Source organism: Ascaphus truei, chromosome 12 (assembly GCF_040206685.1).
Source record: "Ascaphus truei isolate aAscTru1 chromosome 12, aAscTru1.hap1, whole genome shotgun sequence".
NCBI lineage: Eukaryota > Metazoa > Chordata > Amphibia > Anura > Ascaphidae > Ascaphus > Ascaphus truei.
Genome location: NC_134494.1, coordinates 21,579,074 through 21,595,947, shown reverse-complemented (window position 1 = coordinate 21,595,947; position 16,874 = coordinate 21,579,074).

The window sequence follows — 16,874 nt, the reverse complement described above, 5'->3', positions numbered from 1 at the left end:
TTCACTGTGTGGGAATTTGTGACAGACTTCAAACTAATGAAAAGCTAAAAGATCCAATTCTTCGTTCAGACCTACTGGACTCATCGTTTGTAGTTTAAATATCCAGTAGGTCTCCTGTTTCCTGAGTTTTAGAAGTCTGTCACCCCTTAGAGTTGTATGACTAATGTGTTCGATACCCACAATTGATAAACCTGCTACATCTTTGTTGTGGGCTATTAAAAAATGACGAGAAACCCCATGTCCAAGGAAACCTCTTAAAATGTTTCTTCTATGCTCAGTGAAATGTTCCTTTAGACTTCTCTTCGTGCGGCCTATATAGTAAAGGCCGCATGGACAACTCAACAAATAGACAACGTATGTTGTATTACAGTTAATAAACTGTTTTATTTTAAATTTCTCTCCCGTAGCATTGGATACATATTCAGTACATTTATTTTTAATGTGTATCTAGGTACATGTCTGTCCTTGTATGTGGAGCATTATCAATGGATGGGAATAAAGCTCTTTGTTTGTACTATTAAAGTTCCTGCCGCTCTTCATTCTACCATCTGCATATCCACACCCAGCTGCCACGGATCTAGCTCCCTTAAAAGGTATGAGACACTGAGCACAGCCATGTAAATAGTCTATCTGATGTAAACGCCTTAAGAGCTGGGCAAAGAGGGTTACAGATGTTACATGTTGTTTACTTTGTAAGGTGCTTCAGTCCCTCTGGCAGTACAGGGGTTAAGTAGGTAGCTCTGGGTGAGCAGCTCAAGTTAGCGGTTGCTTTGAAGCAGTTGGAGGGCCGGCCGCTGGGGAGAAGATCTCACTCGGTATAATGACTTCCTCCCTTTGTGACTTCAGCGCGGAGCCGGAGCTAATGTCCAAGACCCCGTCTCAGAAGCGGCGGCGGAAAAAGAAGATGTCCATAGTGCCAGACGAGAATCTTGACCTAAACGGGCGCAGATGAGTGAAACCTGACCGAGGAGAATGTGTAACTGGGGAAGACACAATGTGGGGCTGTATTAATTAAAGCAGCAGAGAGTAAGGGAGAAGGTGACACCCAGAACCTAAAATACTGTCTACTCCTGTGATCCTTACATACACCGACCAGGTCAAAACTGTATGTCTTGTCCTGGCGCTGCCTTTATACCGCCCCGGACTCTCCAGTAGATAGGATGCTATTGGCGGTGAGTTCACATTTCGCAGGGATGATGTGTTTTGGGAGCTTATAATTTTCAGATCTGTTTTTAGGAGAGTCCTTGCTGTAAATATGGGTGGTGTATGAGGGACAAATCTCCATATAGAACTGAGACTCTTACAAAGGGCTGTATTTACACCATAATCCTGTCTCCGTGGGTCTTTCTGTTAGTCTCAGTATAAATGTTTAGCTGTATTTCAAAGTCCTGTAACACTGAGTGCTGTCTTATCCTCCCTGAGATGTCTGGCTTGAATTTGTGCGTCCGGCTCTAGAGCTCTCTTTGGCCCTGGGGCTTCTTGTCATTGGTTGGGCGAAGTAGTAGCGGTGCCCGACAGCCTGGATGAGCTTACTATTGTGACCCTTGTCCCGGAGAAGAAGCAGTGCCAACTGGAGCACATCTGTGCACAGACTTTCCACACGGATGCAGAACAAAAAGGTAGATACATCTATTCGAGGATAGAACAGCCAGACAGGACGACCAGGTCAGCGTCATGTGCCAGAGAAGCCTGTGCCAGAGTCACATGCTGCAGGTGAAGATCCGTGTACAGGGCCGTTGGAGCGCAGAGCTGCAGCTCACGGTGGTGGTCCCATTCAGAACATGGGAGGAGGCTCTTGAGACTGCAGTGCCACCAGAACTGGTCACTCCCGATACCAACAGCCATAGCACAGCCAAAGTGACGATTGCAAACACCTCCACCCCCAAACAGACAGCTTGAGCGGAGACAGTCTGTGCACTTCACCTAGGAGTACCTCCAGCCTGGAGGCAAGCCGGACAAGGAGCAATCACTGGATATCTCAGAACCCAGCGGGACGCCCACAGAATCCCGCTCTCACCGCCTCGCAGCCTGGTGGTCCGGCAATCCGTCAGCCGCCGGATATCACTAGCCAACCAGTATTTGCTGACCAGCAAGCAAGAGAGCATGACTTTGGGCGCAAGTCCACATGTCTAACCACTGTCGAAGAAGAGAGCAGCCAGAGACCTCATCTGCATCCAGCATCAGGAGCCGTTAGTGAGCAGAGCGAGCAACACTGCAAAGTGTCAGTCAGAACGTGTGCTTCTTTGTCATTCCAACTACAGTTCCAAAATGAAGCATGAGTTCTAATGGTTAGTGTCACGGGAGACCAGGACTAACACCCCGGACAGAACGACAGAGTTAATAAAAGTGAATTTATTGGAAAAAGATAACCACAACAGTTCCATACAGAAATAGACACACTCCCAACTGGGAACACCCTGCAGGCCTAGGTGCAGCGAGCTCCGTGAGATTTCCCCGATCTTCTCCCACGCAGTGTCTCACAGGAACCGGACTTCAGGCCTGGAACTGACACTGGAACTGGAGGCTGGCACTGACACTCAGGCCTGGAACTCTGACTGGAACTGGAGGCTGGCACTGACACTCAGGCCTGGAACTGACACTGGAACTGGAGGCTGGCACTGACACTCAGGCCTGGAACTGACACTGGAACTGGAGGCTGGCACTGACACTCAGGCCTGGAACTGACACTGGAACTGGAGGCTGGCACTGACACTCAGGCCTGGAACTCTGACTGGAACTGGAGGCTGGCACTGACACTCAGGCCTGGAACTCTGACTGGAACTGGAGGCTGGCACTGACACTCAGGCCTGGAACTGACACTGGAACTGGAGGCTGGCACTGACACTCAGGCCTGGAACTGACACTGGAACTGGAGGCTGGCACTGACACTCAGGCCTGGAACTGACACTGGAACTGGAGACTGGCACTGACACTCATGCCTGGAACTCTGACTGGAACTGGAGACTGGCACTGACACTCAGGCCTGGAACTCTGACTGGAATTCTAACTAACAGGGCCTCCCTCCCCACCACTTTTTATATTTCAGAGAAAAACAAATCTTAACAATAGATTAGCACCCAGCGAATTGGAAAATGTAACTAATACAGATGGGTTGTATAACGCAATATACATGGGAGAAGCGAAACACATTCAAAGGATGTTATAAGTGCAAAGTGACCAGGTGTGTCACATGGGAATTAATTGACACGGAGGATATAAAAAAAAAAAAGGCTTTTGCGCAAATGGCCGAAATGTTACAATAAGGCAATTTATTAACGGCAACCAGTATTTTGTAGTGTATACGTTGGAATGCCCATGTGAAAAACAGTATATAGGACGCACAAAGAGACGTCTTTAAACTCGTTTTTGGAACATAAGAGAAACATTGTAGCTGAGTTTGAGAAACATGGCATATCTAAGCACTGTCTTAGAAAGCATGAAACAAATCCCACAGGCTTGAAAAGAAAAGGAATTGGATTAGTCACATTGGGACACAGAGAGGGGTGATAGACTTTTACCGGGTAGACAACATCAAACGCATTGGATACACTTCCTGCAGACTCTGTCACCAATGGGTCTTAATCAAGGTCTAGATTTCGCTGCTTTTATTGTATTGTATATTGTATTGTATGTCTTTGTTGGTATGGCGCCATTAATGTACATAGCGCTTCACAGCAGTAATACACGTGGTAAGCATATAAATAACAAATAATAAATAAATATAAATAACAGATCATGGGAATATGTGCTGAACAAGTGAAGATGGCGGTGTAGCCTTGTGTGTGGTATGTGCCAATAAAGTTTTGTCAATCTACCCGCAAGTAGCTTGGATGTTTGTCACACGCAGTGGCGCCGGATCTTCTCTCTTGCTATCCATGGGAATAAGCGCTTCAGACAAACGTACCATTTAGGAAGAAGAGTCTCTGCTCCGAGGAGCTTACAATCTAATTGGTATGTAGGAGGAACGTACAGAGACAGTAGGAGGGAGTTCTGGTAAGTGCTTCTGCAGGGGGCCAAGCTTTATGTATCATGTGTCTAGTAATATCTACGGTGCTACTCATTCATATGCTTCTTTAAGCAAGTGTGTCTTAAGGTGGGTCTTAAAGGTGGATAGCGAGGGGGCTAGTCGGGTACTGAGGGGAAGGGCATTCCAGAGGTGTGGGGCAGTCAGTGAGAAGGGTTTAAGGTGGGAGGGGGCTTTAGATACAAAGGGGATAGAGAGAAGACATCCTTGAGCGGAACGCAAGAGTCGGGATGGTGCATAGCGAGAAATTAAGGATGAGATGTAAGTAGGGGCAGAAGAGTGTAAAGCTTTAAAAGTGAGGAGGAGAATTGCATGTAATACGGGATTTGATAGGAAGCCAGGAGAGTGATGTAAGCAGGGGAGATGCTGAGAGATTTAGGAAAGAGTAGAGTGATTCTGGCAGCTGCGTTTAGGATAGATTGTAGGGGAGACAGGTGAGAGGCAGGAAGGCCGGACAGCAGGAGGTTACAGTAGTCGAGATGGGAGAGAATGAGGGCCAGAGTCAGAGTTTTATTAAGATTTAAAGTTTGTATCATTTTTATTATTATTTATTTTCCATCATTTAGTCCCTTGTGTACATTCATCGTGCTATTTTTATTCTCTTATCCATTTACATTTTTGCAATTATTTTTATATTTATTTTTTTACCTTTTATGCATAAAAATGGTTAATTTCTTCACCTTTGTGATGTCACTGACTTTTTTGTTTGGTGTCGAACCCATTCATTCTATTTCCTGTCTCTTCAGTTAGTACCCAGCATACATCTCCCCATCCTTTTTTTTCGTTGCCTGAAGCTTCTGAATTATCGGCACCTTCAGGGACCAAGTTTCACATCCATACGTGAGCACAGGCAGAGTACACTGGCCGAACACTTTACGCTTTGGCACAGTGAATGGTTCCCTTGAAATATTGTCCTGTTTCTTCCAAATGCGCCCAATCCCATCTTCATTCTCCTATTAATTTCATTCAAATGGTTCCCATCCATTGTTATTTGCCGGCCAAGGTAGATATGTTCTTCGACTTCTCGTTCTATTCTGTTTCTTTTGATCTTTGCAGAGTTGACACATTTTGTTGAACATCACTTTGGTCTCGCTGAGTGTCATGATAGAGGGGGTTTGGCCCGGGATAAAAGGGGTTACACCCCATTTGGCCACCCCCTACTCTCACCTGGGAAGCAAGGGGTTAACTGGACTGTGGTCCAGTAATGTGTTTTTACCTTGCTTCAGCATCCTAATGTATATTCCCCTGTATAAATGTATTGTTTCTGTGCCAGTGTCTGCACCACACACACACTGGGGCTTAAGGGGTTAATGAGCTACAGTTTAGGAAAATACAAATATGTGTGGTGTCTTTTCAGAAATATCTGGGCTTCAAAAGGCTTGATTGAAGTTGGGTGTGAAAAGTACAGAGGGGGTTTAGTGTACAGTATGTTAATACCTAATTGGCAGACCAAGGGTATATTGCTGGTAGAGACAGCTAGGCCCATGTCTGGAGCATTGGGTGTGAAATCTAGCACCTGTGACAAATGTTCTCTACACACGAGTCCCTGCTTCAAAGGATTTATTGACCAGGGGTTATGGGGGCCAGGGGTGCGGTTACCCAAGGAGATATCAGAATGAGTAACCTTATTAAATATAAGAATATTCTGAGATGTCCTCGACTGAACGTGCTAAAAGCTACATATGTGTATTCGTGGGACTGATTCGCACATAAGGATTATAGACACATGATGTCTAGCAGGTACTAAGAGACAGATATTAATATCTCTCTTAATTTTAATATTACACTGTAATATTTAGTCTTATTGGGAGCGTCATGCGTGCCGGAATGTATTAATATGACTCGCGTGCCAGTAAGTATCACTGAACTGAAGTTATGAAGTTATTTAGATAGGAAAAGCAGTTTTTAAACGTCCTTGGGTGGGAGGAGTTTTACTCTGGGGAAAACTGTCAACCTCACCACTGATTTATGAGAGGGGCTGGGTTTAGGTTGTGTTCAATGGGAAATAATTGTATAAGAACCAGGCTCAGCCTATGGCTATTGTCTTTCGTGTCTTTGTGTCATTCTGAGATTGCTGTATGAACTGCTAATCAAGATTCGTGATTATTTCATAATTCCAACTTTAAGTAAGTGCATATTTTGTCTGTTATTTGTATAATCTCGTGTGTTCACCTTTTTCAAGGAATAAATGATATTTTATCATATCTAAGCCACTAGTGGTCGCTATGTCATGGGGACAGTCCTTATGACGTGGTCACTATGTCATGGGGGCCCTGGTGTGCCAGTCTTTATGATGTGGTCGCTATTTCATGGGGCCCCTGGCGTGCCAGTCCTTATGACGTGGTCACTATGTCATGAGGGCCCTTGTCTGCCAGTCCTTATGATGTGGTCGCTATGTCATGGGGTCCGTGGCGTGCCAGTCCTTATGATGTATTCGCTATGTCATGGGGCCATTGGCGTGCCAGTCCTTATGATATGGTCGCTATGTCATGGGGGCCCCTGGCATACCAGTCCTTATGTCATGGCATACCAGTCCTTATGTCATGGCATACCAGTCCTTATGTCATGGCATACCAGTCCTTATCTCATGGCATACCAGTCCTTATGACATGTTCGCTATGACATAGGGCCCCTAGCGTACCAGTCCTTATGACATGTCTCAATGTCATGGGGCCCCTGGTGTGCCGGTCCTTATGACATGTCGCAATGTCATGGGGCCCCTGGTGTGCCGGTCCTTATGAGATGGTCGCAATGTCATTGGACCCCTGGTGTGCCATTCCTTATGACGTGGTCGCTATGTCATGGGACTCCTGGCATGCCATTCCTTATGACGTGTTCGCTATGTCATTGGACCCGTGGTGTGCCGGTCCTTATGATGGGGTCGCATTGTCATGGGGGCCCTAGCGTGCCGGTCCTTATAACATGGTCACTATGTCATGGGGCCCCTGGCATACCAGTCCTTATGAAGTGGTCGCTATGTCATGGGACCCCTGGTGTGCCAGTCCTTATGATGGGGTCGCTATGTCATGGGGGCCCCTGGTGTGCCAGTCCTTATAACACGGTCGCTATGTCATGGGGCCCCTGGCGTGCCAGTCCTTATGAAGTGGTCGCTAAGTCATGGGGCCCCTGGCATACCAGTCCTTATGATGGGGTCGCTATGTCATGGGGGCCCAGGCATGCCAGTTCTTATGACATGTTCACTATGTCCTGGGGGCCCAGGCATGCCAGTCCTTATGACATGGTCACTATGTCATGGGGGCCCAGGCATGCCAGTCCTTATGACATGGTCACTATGTCATGGGGCCCCTGGTGTGCCGGTCCTTATGAAGTGCTCGCTAAGTCATGGGGCCCCTGGTGTGCCGGTCCTTATGACATGGTCACTATGTCATGGGGCCCCTGGCGTGTCAGTCCTTATAACATGGTCGCTATGTCATGGGACCCCTGTTGTGCTAGTAATTATGATGTGGTCGCTATGTCATGGGGGGCCTGGTGTGCCAGTCCTTATGATGTGGTTGCTGTGTCATGGGGGGCCTGGCGTGCCAGTCCTTATGATGTGTTTGCTGTGTCATGGGGTCACCAAAAGGTTAAACATTTAATTGAAACTGGCGCCAAGTTTGACTGACCTTTTACCCTCCGTCAGCTAAAGTTGGGCACCGGCCAACCTTAAACCTTTGCTGATAGTGATTAGCACATACGTGTGTTATAAACACAGGGTTCCTGTGTGTTACGCCGGTGCTGCCCGCAGACCAGACCCGTCCCCTGAGCTGAAGGGGGAAGTGGTAATACACGCACCCGCAGTAAAGGGAGCGTGTCCGGAGTGTGGTATGAAGCGTTGCCAGGCCAGGTGTAGTAAGGTAGACAATACTTGCCGGTACCAGTTGTAGAGATAGAGTGATGAATGCCTTGCCGAGGTCAGGGAGTGGAGAGTGGAGATAGGTCGTAGTCCAAGCCGTGTTCAAGGGGTTACCAGAGTAAGCGTTGTCCAAGGAGTGCCGAGATCGAGAGCCAGAGGGGGTAGTCGTATAAGCCGCGTCAGAACCTGTGAAAACACTGAGAGATCCAGAAGTACTTCCATACAGAGACTATGTTAAATGTCCTTAAATTCGCTTTTTCTGTAGATTCACATCAGTATAACAGAATTCAGCATTCTTGTCGTTTGCACACAAAAACAAAACGTTTATTTTGAAAATAATTACTTACATACAAAAATAGTAAGAATGACGATGGTGATGTTTCAAATAGATTGATATTCTTAAGAATAGTTGCACATAGTAACCTTCTTTCAGTTAATATTCTATCCAGGTATTAACATGTCCTTTTCTCCTCTTCATGGTATTATCAATCTGGACTGGTCTTTCTTCCTCTGGCCTATCTTCTCTCCATCCTTCCTTCCTTCCTCAACTCACTAAGCTCACTGCTGTATTTATCCATAAAGACCCACCCAGTCAGCCATTTTAACCTTGAAGATGGTATATCCTAACATGGCATTTATCTACATTGCTGATGATATGAACTACCTCTCAACATATAAGGAGCTTCAAAGTTGCTGAACGTATAATTACTTCTGAATATAAATGTCTTATGACAGCACTTTTCCTAGCTAGGACTTGTGCTGAAGCATTATTAACACACCAGCTGCTGTGACAGCTTCAAACTATTTAGGACTATAGCCTTTGACCTTTGTTCATTCTTGTTATTAGAATAGACTTCATATGTAAATGAATACTAAGAGATAGACAAAAATGATCTTCAAGCTCATTCCAGAGTTAGAGCAGTTTTCTTATAAGACACCATTTCAACAATTGTCCTTTAATCATTCATTCAGATGTGTGTATATGTTTAAACTTCTTTTAAGAAAAAGACAATTTCTTACAGCCCCTCTAATTTATATAAAAATATAAATAAAAAATCCATGTACCAATCACACACCAGTTGTATCACATTCAAAGATTATAAGGACAATATGTCAAAAGATATCTCCTAAATCAAAGGATCATTATTGGAAGAGTTGGAGGTTTTTTGTAAATTTCTGTTCATCATTTTTTTCAAAATATTTAGTCCATTGTTCCCAAGGGAACTCATTTACTTGAGATATATTAAATTGTAATGGAATCATATTTACATCTTTTGAGAGAATCTGTGACATATTCACTTGAATTCCATGTAAATATATTCCAATTGGACTTCCTCCAATACAATCCTTTTAATAAAACCTCAGAATGTGTACACATAGGAAAGAAAGCTTTAACTATTTCTTTATCTGACATCACTTGTATACATACCCTGCCTTTTTCTACCAGAGTGACAAGATCGTGAAATGTTTTTACTGTCTCAATACAAAGTAAGCATGAACGATAAATAATCTTGACCTGGCGTAATAAACAAAGTATTTTAGAATAAAAATGTAAACAAGCGTAAAAAATCTATTCGTTAAGTCTTGCTATAATTGTGTAAAAAATAAAAATCTGGATATTGGAGACTATAAAATAATAACTGAATATTACTACCACTATTTCTAGTACTGTTATAGGAAATAAAACTCTTTCTTTTCCCAATATGGACTTTTAAAGAAAAAATAATAATACTTGTACACACTGTACATCGCACCCATAAATCTGTATAATTTTGAACCAATAACAATTCTTCTAGCAAACTTTGTTGTACTCCTAGAGATGTAATTCCCCGTTGTACTTTTTCAGTATTGATTATTTCTTTCAATAGTCCGAGTAGTAATAAATATAATAAAAATAGTCATTTTGTTCTTTTTCCTAAAAAATGAAAAAATATTCAGTCTCATCGGTGATGACTCTTGTTGATTTTCCTCATTCTTCTTGACTCCGATCATCCAATCGTATTCTTTATTCATCACACAATTACATATGACCTGTAAAAATATAGCAGTATCATTATATTGGTAAATATATTTAACCTTAGTCCATCTGGACCATACACTTACAGTACTGTCTACATGTTACATACATAAATCACAAACATAACCTTTAACATAATGTTAATTATAATGTTAACTATATCATAAGATCCTTCTCAATTTGTTTACCAAATACTTTTTTTTTCTAAAAAAAAATGATCATAATTGTCAACTACTTCCCCCCCTTTTAAAATTTTGGAAATACAGAAGACCTATTTGAATTCCTAAATTTTAAATCCAATTCTACCAACTGATTATGGATGATACTTTAAATCTTTATTTAATCCCTAAAATTTCACATGTAAACTTTCATCACTAAACCTGTGAAATGAGAACCCCTCTCTGACTCAAGAATGCGAGGAAAACCCCATCTGGAAAAAACATGATGCCAAAAAACTCGTGCTGTAGTAATTGCATCATTTTGCTTGACCAGAATGCTCTCAACCCATTTTGAAAAGACAGCTCCCGTAATCCAAGCATGTTTTAACCCATTCTTCCCTGAGGGTAAGGAACCATTGTGATCAATTTGCAATGTGGACCATGGGCCATCTGCTGGTGCAATACATTGGAAAGGTGGTTTTTGCCTTTTGAGCCTAGGATTTCCTTTTAAACTTTCCAAAAGTGTCTCTTGTCCTACGTGACCCAAACTTTCATGATTTATGGCCTTTTCTTTATGGACACGAGAAGGCTTTAAATCAACCCGGGAAATAGCAATGAACATATCCTTTGCCTGTTTCTCTGTAAAGGAAAGGAGCTGCATATCTTTGTGTCTGACTGTCGCTGTGGCACTAGTCTCTGTAAGCACTACATTCTGTTCTGTTAAAACCTCTTCCTTAGCCAAGGAATCAACTATTGCATTTCCTTCAGTGAGAAAATCCTGTCCTGTTTTTTGTGTTATTTGGAAATCTTTATTAAGTGTTGTGTTGAGACAAAAATTATCACTGATTTCAGGTAATTGAAACTCACTGGTGACCATTTCAATTGGACAAACACTTCTCTCGTTACCATATTCAGAAGGATTAATTAACACAGGCTTTCTGCCTTTAGAATCTTTCCAAATTACCTTATTGCCTAAATCCACAATATTACAAAGAGGTGTTCCTGACAACATTGGTAACTTTTCTTTTGTTACACTTAACTGTGCCCCGGTATCTATTAAAAACTCTGTATCAAACCCCCCTAAGGTTCCTTCTTTATCCAAAGTTACTGGAGTTAATACTTCAAGAGGACGTGGTTTCAGATAGTCTAGTCAGGATGAATTAAGTCTTTCGTCTATGTGAGTTATGTTACAAACCTGTTTGTGTGTGAGATCATTAGTGTCAGTGTAACTAGCCATGATTTCTGTAATTTTTTTTACAAGGAGAGCATCCCGTGTTTGCTTAGGTGCTGTGGGCTGAACAAATACATTCTCTTTCCGCAAACTTTTTTGTAGATCTAAGAATTTGTCACAGTTTCTTCTATAATGCCCGATTTCTCCGCAATGAAAACATTTAAAACCTTGCAGCCGCAAAGGCTTGTCTGTTCTGCAGTTGTCACTCCTGTCACTCTGACTGTTCCAAGAGCTGTTACTTTTTTGAGTGGCATGAAAGGCATTTCTATCATTAACAACTTCTGAGATTTTAAGTCTGGGATTATTCTGCAAAAGCTGACGTCTAATATTATCAATAAAAAGAGCAGCAACTTCTAATGATTCTTTCTCAGAAGCAATTGCTAATGTTACTGGATCTAAAAATGTAAATTTTTTTACAAATGCTCTAATCATTTTCTCTTCAGAATCTTGATCAGAAAACAGTAATTTGTATGCAGTCTGGAATTTTAACATAAACTCAAAAGTATCCTCTGTAATTTTGGGTTTAAGATCTTCCAAAATATCAACGGTAATGGCATGTCCGGTGGAAATGTAAATTAATTGATTAAGCCTGTCAATGCAAGACCCTTGTATAAAATCACCGTTATCATCCACTTGAGGCATGCTGACAGGCATTTTTAACCTTCGACTCATGTGAGTTGGTAACCACAGTTTGTAAATCTTATTTCTTTGTTCCTCAGTCAAATTAAATCGATCTGTATAAGATTCAAATATGTCTGCATTATGAAATGCATCCAGGTGATTTTTATAATCAGGTATATCTTTTAATACCTTCATTAAATGATCGTGAATCTTTAAATTCAGTGTGGCTGCTTTGTCATGGAACTTTTTCCTTGTCATTTCTGTGCTGCTAATGTCAGTCATATCTAAGTCTGCACTAGAACTAGGAATAAAAGACGCCCCTTGAGTATCTTTTTTCTTTTTGTCTTTACCAGCAGCGCATGCAAATTTGATATTGGATGTTTCAATTTGTTTTTCTAACTCATGTATGCGTTTATGTAAAATGTTACAATTTGAACATTGATCAGTTTTTACAACTTCAATTTTATGCGAATTCTCATCATTGAAAACCATCAAATTAAACACTTTGATCATTTTCATGACATTTCTTAATTTTTTCTTATCTTTATGCATAGTTAGTATTTTCTTATCTATTCTCTCATTTTCTATTTGCACCTGATTCCACAGAGAATTCCATAATTCAGTGTCAGTAGATGTATGAGGTAACACATTTAACATCATATTACTGTCATTTGCATATGAATTAATAAATTCCATTACTTACGTTTTGTTAAGTATTTTCTTTCACCGAAAACTTGTGCTGCAAAAACTCGAATTGTTCCCCCACAAACGTCGCAACGTTTCTTTGAAGAAATTCCACGCTATTCCATTCAGCGCATACAAATGCTCCAGACAATGCTCCCTGCACGTCCCGCAAATGTACCTTCTTCCTTGGGAAACTTGACCAGACAAAGGCAACCCCCGAACAGTCCGTCTCCCTCTAGGAGATTCGTGAAACGTGGTTCTCTGTCTCTGATCTGTTAATCAACTGTAGTCAAATCTACCAAAAACTTGACACTTCTTTTTTTTCTTCGGTTCGTTTCAATTTTTTCTCAAATCTTGGATCCAGGATGTATCGACAACACCCCCTCTAATCCAAATGTGACGAAAAAACTGAATGAAGGCTGGCTCGCCAATGTTAAATGTCCTTAAATTCGCTTTTTCTGTAGATTCACATCAGTATAACAGAATTCAGCATTCTTGTCGTTTGCACACAAAAACAAAACGTTTATTTTGAAAATAATTACTTACATACAAAAATAGTAAGAATGACGATGGTGATGTTTCAAATAGATTGATATTCTTAAGAATAGTTGCACATAGTAACCTTCTTTCAGTTAATATTCTATCCAGGTATTAACATGTCCTTTTCTCCTCTTCATGGTATTATCAATCTGGACTGGTCTTTCTTCCTCTGGCCTATCTTCTCTCCATCCTTCCTTCCTTCCTCAACTCACTAAGCTCACTGCTGTATTTATCCATAAAGACCCACCCAGTCAGCCATTTTAACCTTGAAGATGGTATATCCTAACATGGCATTTATCTACATTGCTGATGATATGAACTACCTCTCAACATATAAGGAGCTTCAAAGTTGCTGAACGTATAATTACTTCTGAATATAAATGTCTTATGACAGCACTTTTCCTAGCTAGGACTTGTGCTGAAGCATTATTAACACACCAGCTGCTGTGACAGCTTCAAACTATTTAGGACTATAGCCTTTGACCTTTGTTCATTCTTGTTATTAGAATAGACTTCATATGTAAATGAATACTAAGAGATAGACAAAAATGATCTTCAAGCTCATTCCAGAGTTAGAGCAGTTTTCTTATAAGACACCATTTCAACAATTGTCCTTTAATCATTCATTCAGATGTGTGTATATGTTTAAACTTCTTTTAAGAAAAAGACAATTTCTTACAGACTATGTCGAGCAAAGACTGAGAGCAGAGAGGAGCTAGATAAAGCAGAAAGGTCCAATTAGGAACGGAGGCGGGACAGGAAGAGCTACAGGGAGACACTGCAGATTGGTGCAGGCATAACAGGCCAGGTGAGTCTTGTTGGTAACCTGAGTATGCCAGTGCAGTGTGCGGGGGCGGAGCCTGAGGTCCAGGGGACGGGAAGAAGAGTGTGCAGACTGAGCGTGCTCCGTAACTCGTGTACGCGCGTGAACCGAGCCACTGGATGGTGCAGGTGTGCGTGCAGGAGGGCGTGGGCGCGCGCGGCGCTGTACAGAGGAATCGCCGAGGGGAGTGATCCCGCGACGGCGGCAGGGGTGGGGAGCCGTGGAGACCGGTAAGGCAGGGTTGTTTTGTGTGTCCAGGGGCTCCCTACGGGGAGGGAGTGCTCTGTGTGAGGAGCGTGGAGAACGCCGATTCCTGAAACTGTGTAGGGGACTGGAGGGGTGTCTGTGATGGCAGCGTGGCATGCCCAAATAAAGGTTAAGCCTGCATCTGCCAGTCAAGATGGCTGCCCACTGAAAGGGTTTAGGTGCCATCTCAGGGTTGGAATCTAACCCCCAACCTTGGTCATTGTTCTCTCCTCGGCACTGAGGCGTCTTCCCCTGCGGGAGATATGGAACTGAATTTGGGGTCCGGGGTTTGGGTCCTAGCTCTGTTTGCCAATGTTCCCGTTAGTCAGCTCCTTTCCCAGGCCTTGCCCCTTGGGGCTGTCCCAAGGCACTGGCTCTACCCCTTCCCATGATTGGTCCGTTCTGGACGTCCCGGCCAGGAATGTATAGGAGCATAGAAGACAACACAGATCAGAGCTCCACAATTGTTCTTGGTTGGTCTCTGTGCACAAAGACCAACGGTATCGAGAACGATGCGACCTGGGGCAGTTATCCCCGAGTCACTGGCATCCAGGAACTGACTATTGAAGCAGCATCCAGGGAAAGCTAGTTTCGGTAGGGCCCGGCACCCAGTAAGCTAGGAGTGGAGTTATTGCGGTCTTTTTCTTGCGCTGTTCCCGGTTGGCTCCGGCCAAAAATCAACTCGTCTATTTAAAGCAGCAGAACTGGTGACCCCGAAGCTGAACCGCGTTTCATTTCAGCTCCGGACACCCCCTGCTTCCCGAGATAGTAACCTCGGAAGGGGGCGCCGGTATCTCTTTGCAGTTTAAGTGTCCCGCGTCACGCGGGCCGAGAGAAATCCTCAAGATATGACGTCCCGGCTTCCTATTGGTCCACGGTATGCGGGACATTAAAGCCGCCATTAAGATATCCCTGACTAGCCCAGCCAGAGCTGCTACCTGGCGCCCCCTTCCTTGGTAAGTATCTCGGGAAACAAGGGGTCCCCGGAACTGAAATCAGCGCGGTTCAGCTCCGGAGACCCACAAAGTGTCACCAGTTCTGCTGGTTTAACCTCTGCGTTCTGCCTGCTGTTTGCCTGCCCACGTAGTCTGGCCAACCCTGTACTGGCAGTGTTTTTATGCTAACTTTATTGCAGTTATGCAGACCGGTGAGTGCAATGCTTCACATTGAAACTCACTTTTCAGCAAAGGAGATTGTCAATGTTATTCTGAAGCCAGGGTCACGTTGGTATGAATGGCTCCCGATAGCATTAACACAGTTCCCTTTTAAATCACTCCAAGTCCTGTAATATTTCCTCCACTTTATTGGGAAAAGGTAGCAGGGTACAGATACTTGTGGATGGTGTGTAGTGGTGATTGTTAGTTAGGAACCGGTAAAAAGAGATGGCCTCACCAAGGGTTATAAACAGGGAAAGGTTCTTTACTCACTGTCTCCAGGGTTGAAAAGAAAGTGAGGTGCGGTGTGGGCAAAGGAAAAGTCTAGGGGCAGACCATGTCTGAACAAACAGGAGGGGGGGCAGACTAGCCCATTCTGGTGAGGATCTCAGAGACTGCTGTAGCAGCTCACTGATGTCATGCTCGCAGGCAAGGAGTGCAACATTGTTGCAAGCCACGCAGGCACAGTATGTGTCTGCAGACTCCATGCAGCTGGGAATAAAATCTGACAGGCAGAAACTGCAAAGGAGAGAGGGGGGTGAGTCAGAAATGTGGCTCTTGTTCCATAACACTCCCCGTCTGGTATCTGTAGATACCACTATATGGCAAGCTATGTGGAACATATGTGCAATACATACAACATAACAATATACTGCAAAGGTCCATATTTCCATAGCAATGTGATACCGGCTGGTACCACTGGCATCAAAGTCCTTTGGCCAGGCCTTCCAGTAAGGGAAGCCAGGTGGGTGCGCAGCTCTTGGTTAGCTTGACGCACCACAATGTCTCTTAAAAGTCCACGGCACTGGTAACCAGTTTTTCCCCATCACAGTCCGATTTGGGCATTAGGAGGATAGTCTCTGTAATGGGTCTTAAGAAGGTTTTAACGATCCCATTCTGGGCCACTCGTACTTCCACTTTGCGAACCTTTTCGTCTTCGCTTGGGATAGTTCTGATTATAAGTCCCATGGGCCACTCATTTCTTGCCACCTGTTTATCTTTCAACAAGACCACATCCCCCACTTGGATATCTGGTTTCACTGTTTGCCATTTGTGGCGTTCTTGGAGTGTCACCAGATACTCACGTCTCCAGCGATCCCAAAATGTGTTGGCCAAGTACTGCACCTGTCTCCACTGTCGTTTGTGCATATCCTTAGAGTGGAAGCCTTCGACTGGGGTGGGGACGTTCCCTACTTTCTGGGTCAGCAGCATTGCTGGTGTCAAAACGCTTGGCGATTCTGGATCTGTTGACACTGGGATTAAGGGCCTAGCATTGACTATTGCTGATATTTCGGCCATGAATGTGGTTAGCACTTCGTGAGTGAGTCGAGTCAGGTCGGTTTTTAGCATTATAGAATCCAAGATACGCCTAACCACTCCGATCATGCGTTCCCATGCTCCGCCCATGTGAGAGGAGTGAGGAGGGTTGAATGTCCACGTGCACTCTTGGTCACGCAGGTATCTTTGGATACTATTGTCTCTATTGTCCTTAGTGTTTATTTGTAATTCCTTGCATGCTCCAA